This window comes from Dama dama, chromosome X (assembly GCF_033118175.1).
Source record: "Dama dama isolate Ldn47 chromosome X, ASM3311817v1, whole genome shotgun sequence".
Taxonomy (NCBI): domain Eukaryota; kingdom Metazoa; phylum Chordata; class Mammalia; order Artiodactyla; family Cervidae; genus Dama; species Dama dama.
This window is the reverse complement of record NC_083714.1, coordinates 20,203,911-20,210,484: the sequence shown is the minus strand read 5'-3', so window position 1 is coordinate 20,210,484 and position 6,574 is coordinate 20,203,911. Positions and strand designations below refer to the sequence as shown.

The following is a 6,574-nucleotide window of genomic DNA, read 5'->3' as shown; positions in this document are numbered from 1 at the left end:
ATAATTATGTTTTTAGTAAATTGTTTAGAACCTCCAGCAACTAAAAATTATTGGTAGGAACTGACGTGTGATGCATTTCACAAATGCATTGTATTAGGATATGGTCTTTGAACTTGGTGACCAGTCTGTGGGCATCCTGTCTGGATCACATATTTTATTTTTGTTTTGTTTTGTTTTGTTTTATTGTGAACTTTAAACATACAACTGAAGTAAGGTAAAACATTCCAGATTGCAGGTATTACAGACATAAAGAATCAGATACGTATTCCAGATAGTGAAGAGTTAGAGGTACAGTCTTTCTGCTTACTTAGTGGAGAGATTTGGGGGAAGCTTCAGCCCACAGTCTTGAATGCCTTGTCTCTTGTTCATCTGTTCAGCATTTTCTTTAACCTTCAATATACCGCTCAGGTGTCTCCTCCTCTGAGAGAAGTTCATTAACTCACTGTGGCAGGGATGTTAACTCTGTCATTTGTCCTATCTCTTGGGCATATTTGCACTTGTTATCCTGCTGAATGGGACTTCCCTGGTGACTCAGTAGTTTAAAAAAAAGAAAATCTGCCTGCCAATGCAGGAGACGCAGGTTCAATCCCTGGGTCAGGAAGATCTCCCCAGGAGAAGGAAATGGCAACCCACTCCCATACATTTTTCCTGGGAAATCCCATGGATGGAAGACCCTGGAGGGCTACAGTCCATGAGGACACAAAGAGTCTGGCATGACTGAGTGACTAAACAGCCACACCAACATCTTGTTGAGTTAGAACTGCTTGTATGTTTTTCTCCCCCACCAGCTGATGGTCAGCTCCCTTCAATTTTGATGGTCAGCTCGCCTCAATTTTGAATCCACCACCCTGGAAGGAAAAGTTTCTGGGAGTTACAGAGTAAAGTTTAGGAGAATAAGGTAGAGAAGAAGAGGAGGGGAAGTGAATGGCAGGAACATTGCAGAAGGTGGAGGAGGTGTTTACCATGGTCCTAATATGGACGAGGTGGAGGATGGAGTCGGAAGGGAGGGAGCCTGGGAGAAATCTGTCTTCTTGGAAAAGTAAAGACAAACAGATGCAAAGGAAAATATTCCTTCTTTAACGAGGATATTTTCCCTGATGAACATCACATATTTTAATTTGATAACATGTTTCATGTTCCCAATGGTATATGGGCTGCTTGAGGTCAATATCCAAATTATCCATCTTTGTATTGTCTTCAGTGTATAGCATAGTGATGCATACAAAGTAGGTAGCCAATCGGTATTTATTTCATCCCTCTTCTACAGCTGAATAGGTTGAGTAATATTTAGATTGGTGCAAAAGTAATTACAGTTTTGTATTGTTGACCTTTGCCTTTTGATACTGAAATATGCTTTTAAATAAATGTGGTTATGCTATACATGCATTTCTCATTTTATGTTTTGTTTCTATTGACATTACTTGCTATTTATTTTATATATACTTTAGGGAAATGATGTTAGACAAAAAGCAATTTGAGCTATTTTCTTATTCAAGTTCAAAATGGGTTGAAAAGCAGTAAAGACAATGCACAACACCAACAATGCATTTGGCCCAAGAACAGCTAACAAGTGTACAGTGCACTGGTGGTTCAAGAAGTTTTGCAAAGGAGACAAGAGCCTTGAAAATGAGGAGCACAGTGGCTGGCCATTGGAAATTGGCAGTGACCAACTGAGAGAATCATCAAAGCTGATCCTCTGAAAACTACATGAGAAGTTGCCAAAGAACTCAACATCAACCATTCTATGGTCATTTGGCACTTGAAGCAAATTGGAAAGATAAAAAAACTCAACAAGTAGGTGCCTCATGAGTTTAGAGAAAATGAAAAATATCATCACTTTGAAGTGTCATCGTCTCTTATTCTACACAACAACAATGCACCATTTCTCAATCAGATTGTGACCTGCGATGAAAAGTGGATTTTATATGACTACCAGCAATAGCCAGCTCGTGGCTGGACCAAGAATAAGCTCCAAAGCACTTCCCAAAGCCAAACTTGCACCCAAAAAAGGTCATGGTCATTATTTGGTGGACCGCTGCTGGTCTGATCTATTACAGCTTTCTGAATCTCGGTGAAACCATTACATCTGAGAAGTATGCTCACCAAGTCGATGAGATGTACCGCAAACTGCAACGCCTACAGCCAGCATTGGTCAACAGAAAGGACCCAATTCTTCTCTGTGACAATGCCTAACCACACAATCAACACTACAAAACTTGAACGAATTGGGCTACAAAGTTTTGCCTCATCCGTCATATTCACTTGACCTCTTGACAACTGACTTGTTCAGTCGCTAAGTCGTGTCCCATCTCTGCGATCTCATGGACTGCAGCACACCAGGCTTCCCTGTCCTTCACTATCTCCTGGAGTTTACTCAAACTCATGTCTGTTGAGTCAGTGATGCCATCCAACCATCTCATCCTCTGTCGCCCTCTTCTCTTGTCCTCAATCTTTCCCAGCATCTTTTCCAGCAAGTGAGCTGTTCGCATCAGGTGGCCAAAGCATTGGAGCTTCAGCCTAAGCATCAGTCCTTCCAATGAATATTTAGGGTTGATTTCCTTTAGGATGGACTGGTTGGATCTCCTTACTGTCCAAGGGACTCTCAAGAGTCTTCTCCAACACCATAGTTCAAAGGCACTAATTCTTTGGTGTTCAGCCTTCTTTATGGTCCAACACTCACATCTGTGCATGACTACTGGAAGAACCACAGCTTTGACTATATGGAGCTTTGTCAGTGAAGTGATATCTCCGCTTTTGAATACACTAGGTTTGTCATAGCTTTTCTTCCAAGGAGCAAGCATCTTTTCATTTAATGGTTGTAGTCACTGTCTGCAGCTCTTTTGGAGCCCAAGAAAGAAAATCTCAGTTTACACTTTTCCCCCATCTATTTGCCATGAAATGATGGGACTGGATGCCATGACCTTTGTTTTTTGAATGTTGAGATTTAAGCCAGCTTTTTCTCTCTCTTCTTTCACCTTCATCAAGGGGCTCTTTAGTTCCTCTTTACTTTCTGTCATTAAAGTGGTATCATCTGCATATCTGAAGTTGTTGATATTTCTCCCAGCAACCTTTTTTTTAATTAATCAATCTATTTTAATTGGAGGCTAATTGTTTTACAATATTGTGGCTTTTGCCATAGAAAGACATGAGTCAGCCATAGGTGTACATGTCTCCCACCATGCCACCTCCCTCCCCACCCTATCCCTCTGGGTTGTCCCAGAGCACCAGCTGTGTGTGCCCTGCTTCATGCATCAAATTTGTACTGGCCATCTATTTTACAAATGGTAATATACATGTTTCAACGCTATTCTCTCATATCGTCCCACCCTCACCTTCTCCAACATAGTCCAAAAGTCTGTTCTATACATCTATGTCTCTTTTGATGTCTTGCATATAGGGTCGTCATTACCGTCTTTCTAAATTCCATATATATGCATTAACACACTGTATTGGTGTTTCTCTTTCTGACTTACTTCACTCTGTATAATAGGCTCCTGTTTCACCCAGCTCATTAGAACTGACTGAAATGTGTTCCTTTTTTATAGCTAAGTAATATTCCATTGTGTATATGTACCACAATTTCCTTATCCATTCATTTGCTGATGGACATCTAGGTTGCTCCCATGTCCTAGCTATTGTAAACAGTGCTGCAATGAACATTGGGGTACATGTGTCTCTTTCAATTCTGATTTCCTTGATGTATATGCCCAGCAGTGGGATGACAGTTCTATTTCCAGTTTTTTAACGAATCTCCACACTGTTCTCCATAGTGGCTGTACTAGTTTGCATTCCCACCAACAGTTTAAGAGGGTTCCCTTTTCTCTACACCCTCTTCAGCATTTATTCTTTGTAGACTTTTTGATGGCAGCCATTCTGACCTGCGTGAAATGGTACCTCACTGTGGCTTTGAATCGCATTTCTCTGATAATAAGTGATATTGAGCATCTTTTCATGTGTTTGCTAGCCATCTGTATGTCTTCTTTGGAGAAATGTCTGCTTAGTTCTCAGTCCCATTTTTTGATTGGGTCATTTTTTTTTTTTTTCTGGTATTGAGCTTCAGGAGTTGCTTGTATATTTTGGAGATTAATTCTTTGTCAGTTGCTTCATTTGTTATTATTTTCTTTCATTTTGAAGGCTGCCTTTTCATGTCGCTTATAGTTTCCTTTGTTGTGCAAAAGTTTTTTAGTTTAATTAGGTCCCATTTGTTTATTTTTTGTTTTTATTTCCATTACTTTGGGAGGTGGATCATAAGGGATCTTGCTGTGATTTATGTCAGAGAATGTTCTGCCTATGCTTTAATACAAATGTTTTATAGTTTTTGGTCTTATTATCCTGGCAATCTTGATTTCAGCTTGTGAGACATCCAACCAACTACCACCTCTTTAAGTATCTTGACAACTTTTTGCAGGAAAAATTTTTTGTGTGTGAGAAAGCTCTTTCACAACCAGCAGGAGGCAGAAAATGCTTTCCAAGTGTTTGTTGAATCCTGAAACATGGATTTTTACACTAAAGGAATAAACAAACTTATTTCTTATTGGCAAAAATGTGTTGATTGTAATGGCTCCTATTTTGATTAATAAAGATGTGTTTGAGCCTAGTTAAAATGATTTAAAATTCACTGTCCAAAACCGCAATTATGTTTGCACCAACTTAAAAGAAACTGTCTTAAGACTTGCACTATGAAAGTTTTCTTGCTTACATCCTGGTGACCATCCCCTAAGGTGGAACAGAGAGTACTGACAAGTGGAAAGCAATTATAAATGTATCAGAAATAAAATCTTTTTCTTTGAAATAAATGCTTTTTCTGGAAATTTTCTGCCTTTTAGTAGGCCGGGGAACATTCTTCTATATCAAATGGAACTACAGCACATTATGACTGTAGACTCCAAGTTGTATAGGTGAATTTTATTACTATACCCTGAAGAGCAGTTATTACAATAGTAGGTTTAAAATGGAGTTTTCAGTTTTCTTTTTTTGCTGCATAAAATTAGCTTATTTTGTTTTCTCTGAGCTTATTTCTGGGTCCTCAGTAGGACATCTATCTAAGATAATGTCTATTTAAGATATTTTCCATCAATGAAACTGTATGTTGATTTCATAATTATTAGTTTAAGTTTCTCTTGGGAGTAGTTATAACTCTGAAGGTTGAAAAGATCCTTATTAAAAACTCTTTTTTAAAAAAAAAAAAAAACCCTTCTATTTCTAAAAATGGTTTCCTTTTCCATTTTGGAAATAATTCTAACACTAGCCATCATGTTTCAGAAAGAAATGATTTTTCAGAAGCATTTAGATATATGTAGCAATGTAAATATTTTTCATTAACACAAATTGTTTACCACAGCTGGAAAGTCATGGACAAAAAACAATAAAAAAAAAAAACTCTTGGAAAATTTCCTTCACATTTCAATTAGTCTGTATCCATCTTGAGAAACAGCGCAGGCATAGGAAGAGGAGATGGTTAAGAATGTAGATTGCTGATATTAACAGGAGACTTTCAATCAAAACAGACACAAATATGAGTTGATAACTGAAGTTAAACTGTTACATAAATGCTACCTCATTTGAACATCTGAGGGAAGGGCTTAGATAAATGCACTTCTATGAGATAGTTCTTCAGAGGTGAAAATGGTAGCAAAGCAGCTCAACATGATTCATGCCCCTCAAACTGTGGGAAAATAATTTATCTGGTTTTGACCAATTAATTTGCTAGATACTGATTGCTTCATTATTTCAAGTATAACTCATAAGGGTTAATGGAGATTATCTAATTTTTAGCCACCAGTTCCTTAGATAACAGACACCAAGATCTCATAGCATGCAACAAATTAAACTAATTTGATAACAGAGTGCCTGATGAACTATGGACAGAGGTTTGTGACACTGTGCAGGAGACAGGGATCAAGACCATCCCCATGGAAAAGAAATGTAAAAAAGCAAAACGGCTGTCTGAGGAGGCCTTACAAATAGCTGTGAAAAGAAGAGAAGCAAAAAGCAAAGGAGAAAAGGAAAGATATTCCCATTTGAATGCAGAGTTCCAAAGAATAGCAAGGAGAGATAAGAAAGCCTTCCTCAGCGATCAATGCAAAAAAATAGAGGAAAACAATAGAATGGGAAAGACTAGAGATCTCCTCAAGAAAATTAGAGATACTAAGGGAATATTTCATGCAAAGATGGGCTCGATAAAGGACAGAAAAACTATGGACCTAACAGAAGCAGAAGATATTAAGAAGAGGTGGCAAGAATACACAGAAGAACTGTACAAAAAAGATCTTCAAGACTCAGATAACCACGATGGTGTGGTCACTCACTCTAGAGCCAGACATCCTGGGAGGTGAAGTCAAGTGGGCCATAGAAGGCATCACTACGAACAAAGCTAGTGGAGGTGATGGAATTCCAATTGAGCTATTTCAAATCCTGAAAGATGATGCTGTGAAAGTGCTGCACTCAATATGCCAGCAAATTTGGAAAACTCAGCAGTGGCCACAAGACTGGAAAATGTCGGTTTTCACTCCAACCCCTAAGAAAGGCAATGCCAAAGAATGTTGAAACTACCACACAATTGCACTCATCTCAC

At 38.5% G+C, this 6,574-nt stretch overlaps 1 pseudogene; it reads left to right on the top strand.

Moving 5' to 3' along the window:
* The first annotated feature begins 1,452 nt into the window (after positions 1 to 1,452).
* On the top strand, positions 1,453 to 4,577 carry LOC133052169 (histone-lysine N-methyltransferase SETMAR-like; annotated as a pseudogene).
* The last annotated feature ends 1,997 nt before the right edge of the window (positions 4,578 to 6,574 follow it).